The 18,113-nt window shown below is 37.9% G+C and overlaps 1 pseudogene; it reads right to left on the bottom strand.

Annotated features, from left to right (window-relative positions):
• Nucleotides 1-12,576, bottom strand: part of LOC127137086 (protein WALLS ARE THIN 1-like) — a 47,614-nt pseudogene extending 35,038 nt beyond the window's left edge.
• Between the last annotated feature and the right edge of the window lie 5,537 nt (nt 12,577-18,113).

The raw sequence follows: 18,113 nt of genomic DNA, 5'->3' as shown, positions 1-18,113 counted from the left end.
ACCATTTAGTTGCTTAAGTTCTTTGAACTTGCTTTGCTTTGCTATTTAGCAATTTGCTTTGAGGTAATCCCTCTTTCTTCATGTAGTCTGGAGACCCGGCCTGTTATTTGGCCGGGCAAACTGTCTGAAGTCCTCCTTAAGAGGCAATGCTTGTGTGTGTTTATATTTGTCCCAAGCAGGAAAAGTCCTTCAAGTAAGGCAATTGGTAGATCAAAGGGATAAGCAACCTATCCCCTACTATTCTGTGAGTCTTCTCCTTGCTCCCATTACATGGTTGTAGCATTGAGATCAAAACCCAAGATCAATCGAGTCAATAATATGTGGAGAGAGTTCCTACTTTCTGAACTCCCACACTTTCTGAACTCCCACACTTTCTGATATGCTCTCCCTGACCAGGGATAAGAGCAATGAGGCACACCCCTCATCTCCTTTCATCTGCTTCACCTTAGCCTCTCAATGGCAAGGTTAAGAGCAACTCTTTGACCCTATTCCAGTTGGCCTCAGTGCCTAACCCTCTTGTGTGAGCCTCCTTGTTTGGCTATAGAGTGTGCTGTTTGTTATTCATTGATTGATTGATTACTTCATATGCACATGTTTGCTTGTATGCTTCATGCATTTTTCATCATCATTAATTGCTCATCAATGCATAATCATCTCATTTGTCTTTGTGACATTATCATTGTTGTTTTCCCATTGAGGACAATTGTAAGACCATCCATTGGCCATTGCTCCTATGATATGGAAGTGAGTATAAGACCATCACCTTGGCCACTCATCTTATCTTTGCTTGATGCATTTGATTGTGTGTGAGGTTGCAATTATAAGTCCCTGTAAGTTGGCATTTGCTTTCCTATGATCACATGTTGCTTTGTTTGTTTGTATGTGAGGTTGCAATTATAAGTCCCTGTAAGTTGGCATTTGCTTTCCTATGATCATATTGTTGCTTTTGTTCTTGTATGTGAGGATCCATTGTAAGTCCCTGTAATGTGGCATTGGTTTTCCTATGAGCATATGTGGAGTTAACCTAAGTCCAGATAGATTGGCAGTTAACTTCCATTTCTCATCTTTGTTTTCTTTTGAGGAGATTAGTGTAAGACCATTGAGTGGAATCTGATATCCAGTTCTATTTTAGGAGATTGGTATAAGCCCAGTGATTGGCATCCGATATCCGCTTTTGTTGACTTTCTTGTTTGTTTGTTATTATCCATTGTTATTCCAAAGGACACACTTGAATCATCTCCCATATGATTTCAAGAAGTGAACCTTCTAAGAAGTTTTACAATCCATCTCCATCCATTCATCCCCATTGTGTCCTAAACCTTTTCACACTTTGATTCCAAACTTGACATAAGTGTTGTGCAAACATCTTCATGTTTTCAAACTAAAAACCTGGACCCCAAGTCCTTGACTTTTTTCAAACTCCATTTCATAATACTTCTTTGAATCAATCTTAATCATACTTTGACTCTCACTTTCATAATCACAATCAATTAACTTCACTCATTCACTTGTTTTGGCTTTGTCCATTGTTAATCTTTTCATACATGAGCTAGAGGTTTGATTTATCTTAGTGGTTGATGTTAATCTCACCTTCTGTCTTTAGTGATTGAATTGTAAGTCTTCCTTGCCTATTATAGGGTTAACCCCTCCCTGGCAAGTTGAAGCTGTTCTCACATGGTGGACTTTGTTGTTTGTATAAGGTTGAGTTTTCTCCCGTGGATAACGTAAGACCTTAGGGTTTGTGTTTAAAATTGAATCCACCAACTTTTGGAAATCTTTTAGCCGAACTACGGCGTTTTGATCCTTACCTTTGATGGAAGGTACGTAGGCAGCGGGTTCATCCGTTCAAACCCAATAACTAACTTGTATATTCTTTTCTCATCATCCCAATCATGTTTGCACAATCTTTATGTCATAACAAATAACAATTTTTACAACAAGTGTGAAAAGGGCTCCCTAGGAGTACCTAGGACGTAGTGGGTGCCTAACACCTTCCCATTGCGTAATTTACCCCTTACCCAGAATCTCTGATCTTTTTATTAGTTTTCTACGTGTAAAACTTCTTAGGCTTTTGTTCGCTTTTTAGCCAGTCCTTTGGATAAATAAAAGTGCGGTGGCGACTCGAAATTTCATTGTATCTCTTGCTTATGATTTAATCGATAGATCATATAGCAACGAATACACCGCTACACTAGCATGTCTAAATAGTTATGTAAGCTCAGATGACTGTATGATTGCAGCTGGTAGCAGGTTCTTCTTTTCATCTTCACTGGTTTGGCATGGTTTCACCTGGATTATTGCAGCAAGCTATGGTCATGGTAATTTGGCTTGATGCAGGTGGGTATAGTCATAGTATGGCAAGGCAATCTGGGTCGATGACTTGAGTTAGCAGCATATGCTTCCAATGAGGAATGGGGTTGATGATTGTAGGCTTAATGTTGCTCAATTCTGCAGCACACCTTATCCATGTATTTCCACTCGCCTAAGTTCAACCTTGGTCTGGTTTTACACAGCAGTGTTCCCACAGGTATGTTACTAGGTTGTGTTTGGTCAATTAGCATTGGATGGCTGTTGCAAATGTTAGCTGAATTGGACTGCTATGCTTATGATTAAAAGGTCATTACTTGATGATGCAATGTTGTGGTTTTCCAACTGCTGCAGGAGGACTCTACAATTGGTCCTTGCTTTGAACCATAATATTCATGGCAGAAATGATGCCGATAAGAATGTTGTGTGTTGGTGCATATTCACTGCGGGGTTATGGTCTGCTGTATAGGTTGCAGGGTGTTATGATTCTGCACAAGAGGTTAGGCATTGGTTTGTGGGCATAAATATGATGTGTGGATTTTGCATTGGCAACAACAGCAAGCAAGGAAAGACAAGGTTCAGGTGCCTGTAGCCATGGTAAGCTTTGCCATCTTGCTGAGTTTTGGATTTAGCCAGGCTTCATTGTGCACTTCAAGGTATCTCAGGCCATGTTTATATGGTTGTAGGACATGTCTTTGGATGAAGCAATTGCAAGCTGCTCTTTAGTAAATTTCTTCACTTTTACCCCACAAAACAAAGTATAGTCCAGCAACAATCAACACTGCACCAATGATCCCTCCCAAGTAGAACTCTTCTCCTGAAGCAATAGAAGCCATAATAGCAACAACAAAAGTTTGAACAGGTTGATACACAGCAACAAACACTGGACCTCCTCTATCAATACACCATATTTGTACTGCAAAAGCAATTCCAGATGCCGCCACTCCGGCGTATAGAATGGTGAAAGCTTCGCCGCCAGAGTGGAATAACCAAGCTTGAGCATTTCTTTCGCAAAGCAAAGCAATAACAAGAAATTGCAAGAGACCGAAGAAACACGTATAAGAAGTGACAGAAAGACGAGCAGGGTACTTCTTAAGGAGAGGTGCTTGAAACACAAGCCAACCAGACCAAGACAAACAATGACCAATAAGATAAACACATCCAAGTGTCCAGTTTTTTCCTTCAGCATCACTCAAAGACCATGTTCCAAAATCAATCATTGGTGTTGTTGTTACCTCTGTTATCAATGTTGCAGTACTATTTACGTGATTACTTGGAGTATATATTGTTGGACCCTTGTATAATGTAATCACAGTTGCACCAATTACACAGAATATTGTTCCTGCCACTTTGGCCAATCCATTTTTCTATTCAGTCTCACTTGCTCTATTCTTAATATTACTGCCATTAGAAATGTTATAGCAGGGACAGAATTTTGTATTGCTGATTTTTTTTTTGCTTCTCTTGAAAGATTGGAGAATCCAAATCATGAACTTGTAACAAAGTGAAATCATTGGCTTTGTCAGTTGAAATTGTAACTGAATTTGGTGCCATCAGTGTAAGAATAAAAATGAAACCTTTTTATTTATGTCAAAACCAAAAACTGAATTTTGACCAATGGCAATGGAAGATGATCAGAGATTTTTCTTCAACAGTAAAGGGTCATGGTTATATTATTACAGGTTTTTTTTTGTATGTGTGATTGGTTTCTGAAAAATGAATGAAAGAAAATCAGAGAGATTTGTTATGGAATTTTGTGAATAAGAGAGTATGTTTAGAGAGAGAGAGAGAGAGAAGAAGCTCTTCAGTGTTGTTTTACCACATGTAACAGTACCTTTGGTGTAATTTGGATATGGACATGGGTTTATTTTAGGGTTTTCGGATTTGGGTTGACTTTGGTCAAAGTTGACCAAAAAGTCAACTGTTGACCAAAGTCAACAATTGGTCAAAAGTGTCAATTTTTGTATTTTTCTTGCATGGAATCATATGTACTGGTTTAAACATGGATGAAATAGATTGAAATGGATTAACAAATGGTTTGAAGTTGGTTTCCAAATTGTTTTGCCTTATGACTTGAATGTTTGACTTTGAAAAGAACATGACTGATAATGCACATGAACAAGGCCATGAACTGAGACCATAAGGTCAGGGTTTTGACATAGTATCCATGAACCAATAACATGACTAGCAAGTGGCTCGAAACACAAGAAGCTTGGTTGTTCAGATGACCAAGACCATATGTGCATTAACAATCACATGAAAAACACCATGACTTTGGATCAAGACCAATCCTCATATAAAACCAAAGTAAGGTTAGGCCAAGCATGCTAAACAAAAATAAAAAACATAAAAAATTCAAGACCAAAATCGGGGTATGACAAAGACAAACTTAAAGATCTTGCTTGGAGAAGCTTAGATCATTATTAGGTTAGCTTAGGTTCTCTCATTGGCTTGGGAGAACAATTGCGCTAGGGACTATAACTGTTTCATTTTGTATGTATATTGATGCATGTGAGAGACGATTTATATGATAAATAAGCCGGTGAGATCAAAATAATTGCAAATTCCCTCGAATTAAATATTAAGTTTATGCTTTCCAAGTTTTAGCACTCATCAAGACTAGTATCGAATAATGTAGGTTTCGCCTACGCGAGGTGCATGTCCTATATTAGTAAGGTGTGATGAGATAATTGTAATATCCAATTGCTAAAACAATGGGTCAAACTTAACTAAACAAATTATAATAAGATTATATACATTTAGAAGCAAGAGTTGGAAATGATCCATATAATGGATTGGAATAAGGAGTTATTCACCCAACTAAAATATCCGAGAGTTGTATTAGATACAATTGGAAGGAGTTCCTACCTAAATAACCTAGTTTTGTGTTATCCGCCTATGCGGACTTAAAACAAAGTGAAATGTGGATCTTGACCCACTAGAAAATCTTCCAATGGGATTTTCCGAATCAAATGGTGAGGGTCATTTGTTTTGAGTAAAATAGTATGAGCATATTTAATTAAAGGCATAATTAAATATGTTATTTTAATGATACTTATATTTTCATATTTTTCATGTAGATTACCATGACAACAAACACCTCTAACAACATTTTGCGATCAATCCTTGATAAGGACAAATTATCTGCAACAAATTTTCCGGATTGGCACCAAAATCTTAGGATTTTTCTCAAGCATGATAAAAATTTGTATATCTTGGAGGAACTTGTTCCTAAAGAGGAACTTATTCCTAAAGAGGAACCTCCTAGTTCTGCACCTAAGACAGAAACAAATACTTATAAGAAGCATGTCAATGATGCCAATGAAGTTGCTTGCCTCATGCTAGCTACCATGAACTCGGAGTTGTAAAAGCAACATGAGAACATGATAATGTTCGATATGATCGGACACCTGAAGATGCTCTATCAAGAGAAGGAAAGGCATGAAAGGTTTGAAGTTTCAAAATCCCTTTTTCAAGGCAAGTTAGGTGAGGGAGCCCCTGTAGGTCCCCATGTGCTCAAGATGATTAGGTATATGGAGAACCTTTAGAGGTTGGGTTTTCCCATCGGAAAGGAACTTGTGACTGATTCGATCTTTGAATCGTTACCAGAGAGCTTCAGTCAATTTGTCCTTAATTTCAACATGAATGATATGGACATAACTCTTCCGGAACTGCTAGGCATGTTAAGAACTGCTGAGTAGAATCTAAAGTCAAAAGGGAAGTCCATTCTGATGATCGGAAATGGAAAGAAACAAAACAAAAGGCCTACCAAGTAGGGTGGTAAAGGCAAAGGCAAGGAAGTTTCCAAACCCAAACCCACTGCTCCTGCTTTGAAGCCTAGTGGAGGCATAGCAAAGGATGTCACCTGTTTCCATTGCGGTAAGACCAGGCACTAGAAGAGAAACTTCCCAATGTACCTGGAAGATAAGAAGAATGGAGTAGAGACTTCAACTTCAGGTATTTTTGTTATTGAAATTAATCTATCTACTTCTACATCATGGGTATTAGATATTGGATGCAGTTCTCACATTTGTACCAATGTGCAGAGGCTAAAAAGGAGTAGAGATTTGGCAAAAGGTGAAGTTGACATACGAGTTGGCAATGGAGCAAAGGTTGTTGCTTTAGCCGTAGGAACTTATGTATTGACTTTACCTAGTGGTTTAATAATTCAATTAGAGAGCTGTTATTATGTACCTGCAATTAGTAGGAATATTATTTCCGTTTCTTGTTTGGATAAGTTTGGTTTTTCATTCATAATAAAGAACAATTATTGCTCCATTTATTTGAATGATATATTCTATGCTACTACACAAATGAACAATGGACTATATGTCCTTGATCTTGAAATGCCCATTTATAACAGTAATACTAAAAGGATGAAACCTAATGAGTTAAATCCAACCTACCTTTTGAATTGTCGATTAGGCCACATAAATGAGAAATGCATTTCCAAACTCCATAAAGATGGACTCTTGGACTCTTTTGATTATGAATCATATGAGACATGCAGATCTTGTTTATTTGGAAAGATGATAGAGTCTCCATTCACAGGAAAAGGTGAAAGAGCTAATGATCTTTTGGCCCTCATACATACTGTTGTATGTGGACCACTGAACATACCAGCCAGAGGAGGTTTTCAATACTTCATCACATTTACTGATGATTTCAGTAGATATGGTTATGTGTATTTAATGAAACACAAATCAGAGTCCTTTGAAAAATTCAAGGAATTCAAGAATAAAGTACAAAACCATCTAGGTAAGAATATTAAAAATCTTAGATTAGATCGAGGTGGTGAATATTTAAGCCTAGATTTTGATGACCATCTGAAAGAGTGTGGGATTCTATCGCAACTTACTCCTCCTGGAACATCCCAATGGAATAGTGAATTTGAGAGAAGAAATCGAACCTTGTTTGACATGGTCCGATCCATGATGAGTCACGTCGATCTTCCAAACTCCTTTTGGGGACATCCATTATTGACACCAACTTACACACTTAACTGTGTTTCATCCAAAAGTTTTGAGAAGACACCATATGAGATATGGAGTGGTAAGAAACCACGTATGTCTTACATGAAGATTTGGGGTTGCGAAGTTTATGTGAAACGACAAATTTCAACTAAGCTTGATCCCAAATATGACAAATGCTTATTTGTTGGGTGTCCTAAAGAAACAATAGGGTATTACATCTACAATCCCTTTGAGAGCAAAGTGTTTGTCGCTCGAACTGGAGTCTTCCTAGAAACGGATTTTATTTCCAAAGGAATCAGTGGAAGAAAATAAGAAATTAAAGAATCACAAAGCATTGATACACCTATGGAGGAATTAGAGTAGGAAACACAAGTAGTTGTGGAAGAACAACCTACTCAAGTAGAACAAGACTAGCGTACGTCAAGAAGGATACGTCACCTACTTGAGAGATATTGATATCTCACAACTGATCAAGGTGATGTATTACTCATGGATCAAGATGAGTTTGTAACCTACCAAAAGGCCATAACTAGTCCTGAGTATGAGAAGTGGCTAGAAGCCATGAAATCTGAAATGGAGCTTAGTAGAGCCTCATGTAAGATTTAACCCTATAGGATGCAAGTGGGTCTTCAAAAGGAAAACTGACATGGATGGTAAGGTACATACCTATAAGGCAAGACTGGTTACAAAAGGATATAAACAAATTCATGGGGTTGACTATGATGAAACCTTTTCACCAATTGTAATGCTTAAATCTGTTCGGCATTTACTTGCTATCGCTGCATATCATGATTATGAAATATGGCAGATGGAAGTCAAAACTACTTTCCTTAATGGGAATCTTCTTGAGGATGTATACATGTCATAGCCTGAAGGATTTGACATACTAGAAGAAGCCCAAAAGATAGGCAAGTTACAGAGATCAATCAATGGACTGAAGCAAGCTTCCAAAAGCTTGAATCTTAATTTTGATGAAACAGTAAAACAATATGGACTCATCAAGAATGAAGACGGACCTTGTGTCTACAAGGTTAGTGGGAGCATGATCTGTTGGTGTAAGCCCTAGAGGCCAATACTTTTTGGTACTTGTATCGAATTATTTATTAATAATAAAAGGATTTTTCTTTATTATGTTTGTTTAATAAAGTCCCTAGAATAGATAGTCCGTTTAATGTATCAAGTGTGACTTAATCATGAGATCACATTAAACATAAGGACACTATTCTTAAAGTATTCGTAGTCGAGCCTTATTGTGAAGTGGGATAACATTAAAGCATTAAGACTATTATGTATATAGACTGATGATCACATCTCATGCATCATGGATAAGGAGTTATCAAGTCTTAAACATAGGTATGAATATTAAGAGTAATATTTATACTGGATTGACCCGCTATGAGAATACTATATAGAATGTTATGCAAAGTGTCATAAGTTATTCTCATGGTGATAATGGTGTATACCGCCCTTCGACCTGAAACCACTATGGACCCTAGATGTAGAGTCGAGTGCCTTATTGCTGATCAAACGTTATTCGTAATTGGATGACCATAAAGACAGTTGATGGGTACTCACGACGCATGCTAAGGGACATGAGTGATCTAGATGGAATATGCCCATCCTGCGTAATAGGATAAATGTCTATGGGCCCAATATTGAACTGGACAAGGATGACACGGTCTATGCCTTGTGTTCAATATAGACATAAGTGCAAAAGGGTAATTGTGCACATTAGTATTATCACATAAGGATTTGTCAAATCACATGACATTTTCGTGTCTTGGGTAGCAGTGATGTGTTTCTAGATACCGCTCACTGTTGATTATGTTAAATATGTGATTTAATATAATTGTAAATGCCGCGAAAACCTACAGGGTCACACACAAAGGACGGATTGATGAGAGATAGAGTAACTAAGGAACACCGTAAGATACAGTGCACTTAAGTGAATTGTAGAACATCATAAGGTACGATGTACTTAAGTAGAATACGAAATATGGTAAGGTACCACGCGCTTAAGTGAATTTGGCATATTATAAGATATGGGCCACAAACACTTAAGTGGGCTTTTTTGCTTGAAGCCCACACAAGTGGTTCTATAAATAGAACCCTTGTGTAGAAGCATTAAGCAGTTGCAATTTCGTTTCTACCTCTCTCTCACTCAAAGCCTTCATTCGTAGCAGCTAGCACTGAGATTGAAGGAATCCGTTCGTGTGGACTGAGTAGAGGCGTTGTCATAGTTCAACGTTCATGATCGATCCGTAGATCTGCATCAAAGGTTACAATCGCCAAAAGAGGTAACGATTCTTTCACTGATCATACCCATTCGTAAGGATCATTAAAGGAGAAATTTTAAATTCCACTGCATTTTGGATCGCCCTTCTCCTTCATGATCGTCTTCCTGGTATTATATATAGATGAGATATTACTCATTGGAAATGATGGGCCTACCCTGCAACAAGTAAAGACTTGGTTGGGGAAATGCTTTTCCATGAAGGACCTAGGTGAAACAACCTATATATTAGGAATCAGGACCTATAGAGATAGATAACAAAATCTCTTTGACCTAAGTCAGAGTACATACATAGACAAAATACTGAGACGCTTTAAATTGCATGACTCCAAGAAAGGATTCATACCTATGCAACATGGCATATGTCTATCTAAAACATAATCCCATTCAACTAAGGAAGAAAAGGATCGCATGAATAAGATTCCATATGCATCTGCAATAGGATATATCATGTATGCCATTTTATGTACTCTACCAGATGTCTCGTATGCTTTAAGTGCAACGAGTGGGTACCAATCTGATTCTGGTGATGCTCATTGGGTAGTTGTCAAGAATATCCTTAAGTATTTGAGAAGGACTAAGGACTCATTCTTGATATATGGAGGTCAGGAAGAGCTTGTTGTAATTGGATACACCGATGCTATCTTCGAGACAGATAAGGATAACTTTAAATTGCAACCTAGTTATGTGTTCTGCTTAAACGGTGGCGTTGTGAGATGGAAAAGTTCAAAGGAAGATACATTTGCTGATTTTACAACTGAGGCCGAGTATATTGCTGCCTCAAGTGCAGCAAAGGAAGTTGTTTGGATCAAAAAGTTAATTAGTGAACTTGGCATAGTTCCTAGCATTGTGGATCCCATTGATCTCTATTGTGATAACAATGGTGCTATCACACAAGCTAAGGAGCCTAGATCTCACCAACGATCCAAACACATACTTAGCCGTTATCACCTCATTCGAGAGCAAATAAAGAGAGGAGATGTGAAAATATGCAGAGTACCTACACTTGACAATATTGGTGACCCACTGACAAAGCCTCTTGCGCAGTAGAAGCATGATGGTCATACTAGATCTATGGGTATTAGGGGTATGCCTGATTGGCTCTAGTGCTAGTGGGATATTGTTGGTGTAATCCATAGAGGTCAATCCTTTTGGTACTTGTATGGAATTATTTATTAATAATAAAAGGCTTTTTCTTTATTATGTTTATTTAATAAAGTCCCTAGAATAGCTAGTCATTTTAATGTATCAAGTGTGACTTGATCATGAGATCCCATTAAACATAAGGACATTATTCTTAAAGTGTCTGTAGTCAAGCTTTGTTCTGAAGTTGGATAACATTAAAGCATTAAGACTATTATGTGTATAGATTGATGATCACATCTCATGGATCATGGATAAGGAGTTATCAAGTCTTAAACATAGGTATGAATATTAGGAGTAATATTAATACTGGATTGACCCGTTATGAAAATACTACATAGAATGTTATGCAAAGTGTCATAAGTTATTCTCATGGTGATAGTGGTGTATACCGCCCTTTGACCTGAAACCACTATGGACCCTAGATGTAGAGTCGGGTGCTTTATTGTTGATCAAACATTGTCCGTAATTGGATGACCATGAAGAAATTTCATGGGTACTCCACGAAGCATGCTGAGGGACATGAGTGACCTAGATGGAATTTTCCCATCCTGCGTAACAAGATAAATGTCTAAGGGCCCAATATTGAACTGGACAAGGATGACACGATCTATGCCTTGTTTTTAATATAGGCATAAAGGTAAAAAGGGTAATTATACACACAAGTATTATCACAAAAAAGGATTTTTCATATCACATGAAATTTTCGTGTCTTAGGTAGCAGTGATATGTTGCTAGATACCGCTCATTGTTTATTATGTTAAATACGTGATTTAATGTAATTGCCAATATCACAAAAACCTACAAGGTCACACACAGAAGGACAGATTGATGAGAGATAGAGTAAATAAGGGACACCGTAAGGTGCAATGCACTTAAATGAATTGTAGAACATCGTAAGGTAGAATGCACTTAAGTAGAATATGAAATGTGGTAAGGTACCACGCGCTTAAGTGATTTTTGGTATACCATAAGATATGTGTCACATACACTTAAGTTGGTTTTTTAGCTTGTAGCCCACACAAGTGGTTATATAAATAGAACCCTTGTGAAGAAGCATTTCACACGATGAAATTCCATTTCTCTCTCTCTCTCTCTCTCTCTCTCTCTCTCTCTCTCTCTCTCTCTCTCTCTCTCTCTCTCTCTCTCTCTCTCTCTCTCTCTCTCTCTCTCTCTCTCTCTCTCTCTCTCTCTCTTACTCACTCACTCACTAAAAGCCTTGATTCGTAATAGCTAACACTGGGACCGAAGGAATTCGTTTGTATGGACTAAGTAGATGCGTTGTCACCATTCAACGCTCGTGATCACTCCTTAGATATGCAGCAAAGGTTTCAATCTCCAAAAGAGGTAACAATTTCTATCACTAATGATGGCCATTCGTAAGGATCACTAAAGGAATTTTTTTTAATTTCCACTGTGTTTTGGATCGCAATTTTCCTTCAAAATATTCATCTTTAAATTCTCAAATCTGGTGGTGAGGAGATGAAATCTAGACATTTTAACTTTAGATATCCCTTCATGAGTTGTTCTGAGAATTTCCCATGCATCTTTGGTTACAGTACAAGTGTGTATTAACCTGAATAGGTTTTTGTCGACTCCATTGAATAGAGCATTCAAAGCTTTGGAGTTTCCAAGAGCCAATTAATCTTCTTCCTTATACCAGTCCTCTTCAGGCTTCAGGTCAACAATATCCTTCCCATCTTTGTCATTCACAAGAGGATATACCCAACCCTTGATGAAAAATTTTAAGGTCTTGCTATCCATATATTTGTGGAATGCCACCATATGTGCCTTCCAATAGTCATAGTTGGTGCCATCTAAGATGGGTGGTCTGTTAATAAATCCTTCTTCCTTGTCCATGGTACTAGAAAGTATATTCCCCGGATCTCACTTAGAAATAGAGCAGGATGCCTACTCTGATACCAATTGAAATTCTGGTATGCAGATCCCAGATGCCGTATACGATGTCATGACACCAGGGTCAGCATATTGTCACACCACAAATAATATCAGGATTTAAGTAAGTAGGACTTAAGTAAATAACATAAATAGCTGTTAACCCAGTTTGGTGCAACGTCACCTATATCTGGGGGCATCCAAGCCATGAAGGAAATCCACTATAATAGAATTAGATCGAAGTTCTAAACAACCTCAGGTTTTACAAACTTCTCACCTAATCCCTACTCGTGGAAGTCTCTATCTAAGACTCTCTTAGATATGAGACCCTTCTCACTTTCCTTTAATCATACAACAGTGATAACGACTTCTATAAAAAACATAACCCACTCTTGCTTAAAATCTCATGATAGATTCTCAATTACAACTCAATAAAACAAGTCCAATTCAAGTATCAAACAGATACTCGAATGACTTACAAATGAAAAAGATAACTAAACCCTAACACATACAATATTCAACGCTACTTTTTTGCCTTCTTAGGTTTAGAAACGATCTTTAAATATCCTTAGAGATGCATGAGCTTCAGGCTTGATAAACAGCAGATTCCAATCATATCAGATGTTTCCTAAAATGTTTTAACATCTTTACTTCGAAAACAAGGCAAAGCAAAATAGTATTTTTCTTTTAGAACACGCGTTACTTGAACCATACACCTTGTGAAATAAATCTTCAGAGGATCTTCATATATCTCATAATAGAAACAAATCTTTCAAGAAACTGAAACATGGCACACTCCGATGTTGAACCAACATGTCAGGACATCTTGTCAAACATCTTGCTTGAATACATGTTTTTCCAAAATGCAGCCAATCACTACACACCATACTTAACAAAGACATCCAAAGCAGCTAATCTCCCTTCATCCAGATCACTTAATTCGTCAAGCATCATACCCTAATAGTCTTCAGTTATAATCTCTATTTGTCTTTGAATTCTAATTGAATGCAAAGGAATCTCTAAAGGGAGTACAACATCATGACCATAAACCAATAGAAACTATTTTGCATTATTCGATTCTTTGGGAGAGTTTCGTCATGCCCATAATACTTGATTTAAGTTTATATGCCAATTTATTGGCTTCTGACCCACATGTTTTTTTATTAAACCAATTATTATCTTGTTACCCGCTTCAACCTGTCCATTGGCTTGAGCATAATAAGGTGTCAAAGTTAGTAGCTTGAAACCAAATTTTGATGCAAACTCCACCATTGTTCTCCCTATAGACATTGATCCTTGGTCAGTTGTGATAGTCTTAGGTATTCCAAATCTATATATAATATGATTCTGGATGAAACTGGTAACTTCTTCTTGGTCAACATTAGACAAAGAGATGGCTTCTATCCACTTAGTAAAATAATATATCCCAACCAATATATATTTATGCCCTTTTGACGATGATAAATTCCTTCAGGAGTTTTCTTAAGATAAATTCCCCCCAAGATGGCTTCTATCCACTTAAGATAAATTCCTTCAGGAGTTTTCTTAAACAACTTATTCCCCATAGTTACATAACTTAGGGCTATGTATTTAACCTTACGATCGGTCATCATGTTGGATTTCCCAGGTATTCAACAATGATTTTTCGCCAATCATTATCTGACATTAAGTCAATAGCCAAAACTTCATAAGTCTCTAAATCTTCAAAATTTCATATTTTTCTGAGTCATTTGTTGTAACCTCGGTTTCGTCTTCCCCCCAAGATTGGATATTGACAAAACTTCTAAAGGGATTTCAACCGAGATTATCTTATCTCGTACCTCGACCAACTCATCCAATCTCTCCTTAGAATTCTTGTAACCTGAAGCAATTTGGGCTAGGTCATTTGCTTCTTGATTTTCTAATCCTGGTATATGGTTGATAAATACGTGGTCGAAACGTTTCAACAGGATTGACCCTGACAAAGTACATCATCAAATTCCATTTGATGCATTTATAATATTTTTTCAATTTTCTAACCACCAACTCAGAGTCTCCTTTTATTTCGATATTCCTTGGCCCAAAATCCAATAAAATCTAAAGGCATATTATTGAGACTTCATATTTTGCCTCATTGTTAGAACATATCCCTTCGATCCTAAACTTGAATTTGGTTGGTATATGTTCTGGTGAAATTATAAATACTCCCACACCGGTTCCATATTTATGCCTAGAATCGTCGAAGTACAATTTTAATGCCTAATTCCTACGTATCCTTCTATTAATTCGACCACTGAATGGGCAACGATAAGTCTGCGACAATTTGTCCTTTTACTGCTTTCAAAGGACAATAAGTCAACAAATATTTAGTAAGCGCCAAGGCCCACTTTCCTATTCGACTATGTAATATAGGCTTTAATAGCATATGTTTAATAATGTCGAAATGAGAGTAAACATAAACATTCATTGGTTTTATATAATGCTTGAATTTGGTACATGAGAAATAAATGAACAAACATAATTTTTCAATTGCGTTATACCTAGTCTCTGCATCTATCAAGATTCGACTGAGGTGATAAATTGCGTTATACCTAAATCATCAATCAAAGGCATTACTTAAGCATTTGTGTCGTTCCCTGGTTATTTTAGACCTAATATCATCATTGATAACATCATATATTTCTGCTTCATGCACAACCACATAGATAAATTATAAATTATGAGAAGAACAAACCATGAAGTATGGTTATTACTCAAATTACCAAATAAGTTAATTTCGTCAGTAGCAAATCCAAGCCTAAGGTTCCTTGGCTTAAGGGCAAAATTTAGAAATAACGAATCAATTTTCTTCCATTGCAATGAATCAGCTATATGGAGAATTTCTTCATCACATACTCTTTCATTTGCATGTCCTCTAGTAATCCTTATGTCATTTACATTAGTAAACAATCTCTTGAACCTTTGAATTATTTAGGTACCACATTGTCGCATTGCGCGAAAAACCGGCGGGAAAAAGACACAGAGCCACCACCGTGCGTTATTTATCCCAAAGGAGGGAAAGGAAACGCTCGAAGTAAACCTGGAAACGAAATGGTCTTACGACCAGAGATTGCAAGGATCGGGAGTCGGTTATGCGAAGGGAAGGTATTAGCACCCCTACGCATCCGTCGTACTCGACGGGATCCACGCTCAGAAAGAATAGAAGAAAGGTTGCTAAATAACTGCTCAAAACTGCACAAGCTGGAATAAACACAGATGAAAAACGGAGGAAAGGGACTCGGCAGGATGTCGCATCCTAGGCCTACGTAGCTTGTCAGACACAAACATCAGAGTCGACGTAGTTCGGGGAAATGGGAACGGGCTCGCTAGGATATCGCATCCTATGCCTACGTATCTTCTCTAACCAGAGAAAGAATCAGAGCACCCGTAGCTCAGCTAACGCACGCCACACAAACACTAAATGGAGACGCTAAGACGTCAAAGCAAACACACCACTGGAAACGGAATGCCAATCGCTGGTCTTACATCCAACTCCAGACAAAACAATCACAAACGGGAAACCGACTGCCAATCGCTGGACTTACGTCAGACTCCAAGCAAACAAACTCACACAGGAAACCGACTGCCAATTGCTGGACTTACATCAGACTCCGAACAAACCACCACACACAGGAAACCGACTGCCAATCGTTGGACTTACGTCAGACTCCGAACAAACAACAAACAAACGGGAAACCGAATGCCAATCGCTGGACTTGCATCAGACTCCAAATATAAGAACACAGACAGGAAACCGAACGCCAATCGTTGGACTTACATCAGACTCCAAACACACACAAGTGGGTTGGAAAAGAAAAAGGGCGTCCGGAGAGATCTGCTAATCTTCCGCCTACGTACCTCATCTGGTATGAGGATCAGGGCGACGTAGTTCCCCTCAACAGGGAAAAAACTTCTATCCTAACCAGAGACTAGGGAGATAACAACTAGAAGGGAGACTACGACTCGAGCCTAGAAGTTGTCATGCATACGATCCCTATGTTGAAGTCTCTAATCAGCACCTAATTCGCATAGGAAGCAAGCTAGCCTAAAACAGCACGTAAGCAATCACAAGCACATGTATCACACACTATATGCAAAAAATTGGCTCACACAAGGCTGGGCTTTAGTCAAGGGGTCATGTCAACCTCGACATACAAGCCAACTGGAAGGGGTATCTGAGGCTCTTAACCACTGACATTGACCGTCAGGGTAAGCAGATGAAAAGGTAATGAGGGTAAGACCTCATAGCTCTTAACCCGGCCTGGGTGAGCTTCAATCAATGAAAACGTGGGAGTCCAGAATGTGGGACTCTACTCCACTTGACTGACTCTATATACAAAGATCTTGGGTGTTTATTCAAAATGCATCAGCACGTAGTGCGAGCAAGATGAAAGACTCAACTGAATAGCATGGGACTGGCTACTAGCCCCTTCTATCTGCCAATTGCCTCTTCACTTAGGAGGACTTGAGGTACAAGGCACAAAAATAAACAAACACAGTCATTGCCTCTTAAGGAGGGCTTCAGCCAAATGCCTGCCAAACATAAACGACAGGGCTTCCAGACTACATGGAGAATAAAGGGATTACCTAAGTGGTATGCCAACCACAAGCAAAGCAACTCAAGCAATTAGTTAAAGCGGCTAAAGTACCTGTAAGAAAAGCTAAACAATCAGTACTATGTTCAGACAAACAACCAACAAATAACAACAGTCAGACAACCAATATACACAACATGTAGGCCATAAACTCAATTGAGTTCACCACCAAAGACCTACAACACAATCAACATTAGTTAAACAAAGTGAATTGCATCTCAAGCAAGGAGATCACATCATTCATTAGAACTTATTGCTTGAACCTGAAATGCACAACTCAAAATGTGAGTACAAACCCCTAGGGCAAAGCCTAGGGTCAAAGGTGAGGAAAAAGTCAAAATAGCAACCAAAACTCAACATAAAGCTCATTTAATCTATCATGAACATGTCCTAAAAAGGACCAAGTCAAAAGCATCAAGCAAAGTCATCTCATGAGCAAGCTATGACAAAGGCAATTTCAATGCACTCAATTGATCATCAAGAATGAAAATTCCATATTAAAACAGAAATGACTCAAACAATTCTGGAAATTTTTATGCGCACACAACATGTCAAATATAATCGTCATGCCAAAAATTAGGATCAGAGAAGCTCATTTGATATGTCAATAAAAATGAATAAGATCAACATCAAATTGTGTGACACACATTGTCACACCATACAATCATGTATCCCAAACAGGGAAGGAAAATGCTAAAAATGCCAAATAAAATCTCAAACATCCTATAACATGTTAGGAATCAACATATAAAATTTCATGGCAATTGGACAAGTATTGAGCATTTCACACCAATTTGAATGAGGCAAGGTCCATTTGTATACATGTTCAATCAATTCAACACAATTAAAAATCCAGACATGGTAAAACCATAAAATCAACACCATAAA

This window comes from Lathyrus oleraceus, chromosome 4, assembly GCF_024323335.1.
Source record: "Lathyrus oleraceus cultivar Zhongwan6 chromosome 4, CAAS_Psat_ZW6_1.0, whole genome shotgun sequence".
Lineage (NCBI taxonomy): Eukaryota > Viridiplantae > Streptophyta > Magnoliopsida > Fabales > Fabaceae > Lathyrus > Lathyrus oleraceus.
This window is presented reverse-complemented; position numbering and strand designations above follow the sequence as displayed.